General features: G+C 51.3%; 1 pseudogene; it reads left to right on the top strand.

Annotated features, from left to right (window-relative positions):
* Nucleotides 1–2,892: 2,892 nt before the first annotated feature.
* LOC135974601 (olfactory receptor 14A16-like) lies at nucleotides 2,893–3,813 on the top strand (annotated as a pseudogene).
* Nucleotides 3,814–6,456: the final 2,643 nt, after the last annotated feature.

Genomic DNA, 6,456 nt, shown 5'->3' with positions numbered 1-6,456 from the left:
CCTCAATTTGGGCATGGGAAACTGAGGCAGTCCAAAGCATTTACCTTAGGAAAGAGGGGGCAGAATATTCGTGCCTCCTTTTCATTCTATAGGGAGTGGGGGAATTGAGGAAATTGACACATATTTTTTAGAATGGATCAAGGGTTTAGATTAAAATTCTCCAAAAATTGTGACAAACACTATCGTCTCATTGTTGCTTTTCTCTCTGTATACATTAGTTTCTTGTTCTTTCTGTCTATCTGTCTGTTTATACTTTTCTCTCTATATTAGTTTGTTTATACTTCTCTATCTACCTGTTAGTTTGGGTTTGTTCTCTTTTTCTCTCTCACTCTCTGTATCGGTTCTTTTCTTACTTGTGTCTCTCTGTTAGTTTGTTGTTAGATCTATCAAACTATCTATCTGTCTATCTAGCGTTAGTTTTTGTCTAGTTCTCAGTTTATTGTTTCATCTGTCTATTAGATTGCTGCAAAGGTAGTTGAGTCAAGTGGGTTTGCAGTAGTGGGGACGAGGAGCCTGGATTCAATCCCCAGCTCTGGAAACGGAGTGGGGTGAAGTGGGTAAGAGTAGCAAGGACTGAGAGCCAGGACTCCTGAGTTTTATATGTGGCTCTGGGAGGAAATTCAGTCCAGTGTGTAGAGGAGCCAGAACTGGGGGGTTCTATTTCTGTCTCTCATAAAGACTGTGGGCACTCGTCTGGCCAGTGACAAACTCAGACTCCCTCTGACTGATGAAGAGAAGGGATTTGAATTCCCAATTTACAGGAGGGTGCCTGAGCTGCTAGGCTATGGGCTGTTCTGAAGTGAGACTGTCTTAGTCTCTCCTTTTGAAGCTGCTCCACTTTGTATCAATAATTAAATAATCATTGGAGCAGGGACTAGAACTTGTCCCTACCAGACACCAGGTCAGTGCCCCAAGTACCACGCTGGAGAATCACTCTCATGCCCCTACCCTGGCCCAATGACTCTAGATTGTCACTCGCAGCAATCATTCCTTTTGGCAATGGAGAGTCACTGGGTCAGAGGCTGAGATGCAGTCTAATGTATACGCTAGAGGAGGGAACTATGAGTCATGACACCTCACTTTGTTCCCAGCTGTGGGAGGGAGTTGAGTCTAGTGAGTAAAGCCAGAACTCTTGGCCTGTATTTCCAGCTCCGGGAGGGGTGTTGGATTTAGTGGGTTAGAGCAGGGAGCGAAATGGGAGTCAGCACTCCTAGTTTCTCTTCCAAGCTCTGGGAGGGAGTTTAGCTGAGTGGGTAGAGAAGCAGGAGGGGAGCCAGAACATTTGTTTCTCTCTATGAGCAAGGATATTCGGCTAGAAGGGGGGACGAGGCATCAGGACTCCTGAACTGTATTCCTGACTCGAGTTTAATGTGTAATTATGGCTGGGTTTGGTCACCTCCATGCAAAATGCTGCTCCCATTTAGAGCAGTATAAATGGGGAGTAATTCCATGGCATGCAGTGAAATTACCCCACATTCACAGCAGTGCCCCTGACACCAAAATAAGGCCAGCCAGACCCCCGATTAATCTCAGTAAACTGAGAATATTAACATTTATACACCATTATCCAGAGTTCGCCCACCTCTGGGTAACAGAGTTATACAAATACCTGAAAAGTAATTGTTCCTAATTCTCCTCTCCATCACCCTCGTGTAAATTAGGAGTAACTGCACTGGAGCCCATTGAGCTGATTCTACTTTCTCTCACCCCAGTGTAAATCAGGAGTAACTCCATTGGAATCAGCGGGACTGTTTCCCCCATTCTCATTCCCATATTACATCAATCTTCAGAAGCTAAGGGTCTGACTCAAGGAAATTAAGGTGGTTTTCACAAAAGGAGAGTTATTTTACTGATCTAATCCTGGGCCTTGCTGCTCTGAAATGAGACTGTCTCAGTCTCTCCTGTTGAAGCTGCTCCACTTTGTATCAATAATTAAATAGTCATTGGAGCAGGGACTAGAACTTGGCTCTACCAGACACCAGGTGAGTGTCCCAAGTACCACGCTGGCGAATCACTCTCACGCCCCTACCCTGGCCCAATGACTCTCCATTATCACTCACAGCAGTCATTCCTGATGGCAGTGGAGAGTCCCTGGGACAGAGGCTGAGATGCAGTCTGATGTAGTCATTAGAGGAGGTGACTGGGAGTCATGACACCTCACTTGTGTTCCCAGCTCTGGGAAGAGTTGAGTCCACCGGGTAAAGCAAGAACTCCTGTCCTGTATTTCCAGCTCCGGAAGGCGTGTTGCATTTAGTGGGTTAGAGCAGGGGGCAAACTGGGAGTCAGGACTCCTGGGTTCCCTTCCAAGCTCTGGAAGGTAGTTTAGTTGAGTGGTTAGAGAAGCAGGAGGGGAGCTGGAATGTCTGTCTCTCGCAGCGAGCATGGAAAATGGCTAGAACTGGGGACGGGGCATCAGGACTCCTGAGCTGTATTCATGATTAGAGTTTACCGCGTAATTATGGCTGGGTTTGGTCACCTCCATGCGAGATGCTGCTCCCATTTAGGGCAGTATATATGGGGAGTAATTCCATGGCATGCTGTGAAATTACCCCACATTCGCAACAATGCCCCTGACAGCAGAATCTGGCCAGCCAGACACCCGATTCCCCTCAGTAAACTATGGATAGAAACATTTATACAAGATTATACATAGTTCGCCCACCTTTGGGTGACAGAGATATACAAATAGCTCAAAACCAATTATTCCTAATTCTCCTCTCCATCACCCTGGTGTAAATTAGTAGTCACTGCACTGGAGTCCATTGAGCTGAGGGTCTGACTCAAGGAAATTCAGGTGGTTTTCACAAAAGGAGAGTTATTTTACTGATCTAATCCTGGCCCTTGCTCTTGTCCCTCCCTCTGCAACCATCACACGATATCCTGAGAAAGAAAATGTCCAACCGAACCACCGTGACCGAGTTCCTTCTCCTGGGATTCTCTGATGTTCGGGAGCTGCAGATTTGGCACTTTGTGGGGTTTCTAGTGATGTACTTGGCAGCCCTGGTGGGGAATCTTCTTATCTTCATGGCCATTGCCTTCGACCATCACCTTCACACCCCCATGTACTTCTTCCTGATGAATCTGTCCATCCTAGACGTTGGCTCCATCTCTGTCACCGTCCCCAAATCCATGGCCAACTCCCTCATGAACACCAGGTCCATTTCCTATGCTGGATGTGTTGCCCAAGTCTTTTTCCTCACCTTCTTCATCCCAGCGGATTTTTCCCTTCTCATTGTCATGGCGTATGACCGATATATTGCCATATGCCAACCACTGCACTATGACACAATCATGAACAGCAGAGCTTGTGTCCAAATGGCAGCTGGTGCCTGAATCAGTGGGATTCTCAACTCTATACTACAAACCGGGAACACATTTGCATTGACCTTCTGTGGAGGCAACATGGTGGATCAATTCTTCTGTGAAATCCCCCAGCTGCTGAAGCTCGCCTGCTCTGACTCCTATCTTAGTGAAGTTAGGGTTCTTGCATTTAGTGTGTGTTTACTCTTAGTCTGCTTTGTTTTTATGATTGTGTCATATGTTCAGATCTTCAAATCAGTGCTCAGAATCCCCTCTGAGCAGGGACGACATAAAGCCTTCTCCACCTGCCTTCCTCACCTCACTGTGGTCTCCTTGTTTGTTTGCACTGGGGCCCTTGCCTACCTGAAACCCACCTCCAGCTCCCCATCTTCTCTGGATCTTGTGGCGGCTGTTCTTTATTCCGTATTGCCACCAATCGTGAATCCAATTATCTACAGCATGAGGAACAAAGAGATCAAAGCTGCCCTGAGGAGACTGACTGGGTGTAGGTAATTCACCAAGAATTAATTTTCTGTCTTTCTCTAATTAAAGTTTGCTCATGTAGTATCTTTAGCTATTCATTAATGTCAGTTATTTTCATAACCACACAGATTGCACACAAACACGTCTAATTTTGACCTAGTTGCACCAATGCAAATCTAAATTAACTCCGCTGATGTCACTGCCGCTGGGGTGATTTACACCAGTAAAAATTCTGGTCCAGTTGTGGAGTAAATGGGTGTAAATTGTGTGCACAAGAAGAATCAGACTTTCATTCTGTGCCAAAACAATACCCGTTACACTGCTTGGCCACTAGCGCCTGTTCCATGGCCACTGAAAGAATGATGGGAGTTGTCTTGCTTGTTTGTCTAAATCAGGGAGTGGCTTCATTGGAACCACAGGAGTCAGACTGGTGTAAGAATGGGGTAGGTGCGAAGACATTTGGGGTAGATCCTCAACACATCAGTGTAGTTCCATTGACTATGGTGGCACATAATCAAATTGCAGCATCTGTGGAGCTGACCTACTGCCTCCAATGGAGCTGTATAACCATTGGCACCGGCTGGGTTCTGGGCCCATTGTGTTATAAACCACCATTCATGGCCTAACCACTAGGCGGGGGACACGAGGCCAGACTGTGTTAGCTCACATGTACATTCGGGCATGTGGGAGATGGAGAGACTGGCTAGAAATTACAGGGAGGTTTCTAACCACCAGCAGGGCGAGGTTCTCGAGCATCCTCCCAATAGGAGTTGTGGGAGGAAAATGACTGAATTAGTTTGAAGATAGCTGGACAAATGTCTGAGTGGGACTGTATGACAGGGCTGCTTGTGCTGGTAGCGGGAAGAGCTCAGCAGCAATGGGGCTCACTTACACCGTCCCGGGCCGGAGCATCTTTAATAACCTGTACTTGGTCCGGGACCTATTAGAGCTGGGGCTTAGGGGTGGTCTGTCGTTCGCCCTCCTGTCCCTGGACCAGGAGAAGGCATTTGACAGGATGGACCACGGGTATCTCCTGGGCACTCTGCAGGCATTTGGCTTCGGGCCCCAGTTTGTGGGTTTTCTCCAAGTGCTGTACGCTGAGGCAGAGTGTCTGGTCAGGCTCAACTGGACCCTGACCGAGCCAGTCAGCTTTGGGCGGGAGTACGGCAGGGGTGCTTCCTCTTGGGCCAGCTGTACACTCTGGTGATCGAGCCCTTCCTCTTCCTCCTCCATCAGAGGTTGGCGGGGTTGGCACTTCGGGAGCCGGAGCTGCGGCTGGTCCTGTCGGCGTACGCCAACGACGTGCTCCTCGTGGTTCAGGACCCGGGGGACCTGGTGTGGGTGGAGGCCTGCCAGGCCGTTTACTCAGCGGCCTCCTTCACCCGGGTCAACTGGGTCAATAGCTCTGGCCTGGTGGTCAGGGACAGGTGGCAGGCGAGCTCCCTCCCACCCGCGCTTGAAGCCATTCGGTGGAGCGCGGGTCCGCTGCTCTATCTCGGCGTTTACCTTTCCACCACGCATCCTTCTCCACCAGAGAACTGGCAGGATTTGGAGGTCAGGGTGGGTGAGCGGCTGCAGAGATGGACAGGACTGCTCCGGTGTGTCTCCCTGCGAGGGAGGGCACTGGTGCTGAATCAGCTCGTCCTGTCCATGCTCTGGCACCGGCTCAACACCCTGAGCCCGGCCACGGGGCTCCTGGCCAGGCTCCAGAGGACGGCCCTGGAGTTTTTCTGGCTGGAACTGCACTGGGTCTTTGCAGGGGTTCTGAGTCTTCCCCTGGAGGAGGGAGGACAGGGCCTGGTCTGCCTTCGTAGCCAGGTCCACGTCTTCCGCCTCCAGGCCCTGCAGAGGCTCCTTTATGGTGCAGGTAGTCCGGCGTGGAGCACGTTAGCGCACACCTTCCTCCGCCGCCTCCGAGGGCTCCGATACGACCGGCAGTTCCTTTTTCTTCACCCGAGACGTCTTCCACGAGACCTCTCGGAGCTGCTGGTCTTCTACCAGGACCACCTCCGGACCTGGAAGCTTTTTTCAGTGACCAGGTCCATTGTGGCCACCGAGGGGGCGGACCTCCTCATGGAGCCCCTGCTGCACAACCCCGATCTCCATGTGCAGGTGGCGGAGTCGCCCTCGGTGAGCCGGAGGTTGGTCCTGGCAGAAACCACCAAGGTCGGAGACCTCCTGGACTACGCCAGGGGGGACTGGGTGGATCCCCGTGCGCTTGGCCGGCACATAGGGCTCTCCACCCTTGTGACCCCTCTGCGTGTACTTCAGGAGGTGGGCGCTGCCTTGTCGCCCCCTTCTCTCAGCTTCCTGTGTCGGGCCCTGCGAGAGGGCGCTCCCCACCCACCCCTCACCCCGGGCCCTCCGGACCTTTTTATCGGGGCCCTGTTCCGCGAGCCCCCCCCGGCTACCCCGCTCCCATAATCCGAGCCAGCTGCATGCTCTGCAGCCGGTCCGGTTTCGAACCGCGCCCAGAGACCACCTGTACACGCTTGTGCTCCACACGTTGCATCTCCTCACCCTCGCGTCCCGCCCTGACACTAAATGGCGGGACTACCTGCAACCTGTGGAGGGTGAGGAGCCCCGGTGGGCCAGCCTTTATTCCACCTTGGTCCCAAGACCCACCGGGGACATTGGTTGGCGGCTCCTTCACGGAGCCCTGAGAACGGGCGT

The sequence above is a fragment of the Chrysemys picta genome, chromosome 12 (genome assembly GCF_011386835.1).
Source record: "Chrysemys picta bellii isolate R12L10 chromosome 12, ASM1138683v2, whole genome shotgun sequence".
Taxonomy (NCBI): Eukaryota; Metazoa; Chordata; order Testudines; family Emydidae; genus Chrysemys; species Chrysemys picta.
This window is presented reverse-complemented; position numbering and strand designations above follow the sequence as displayed.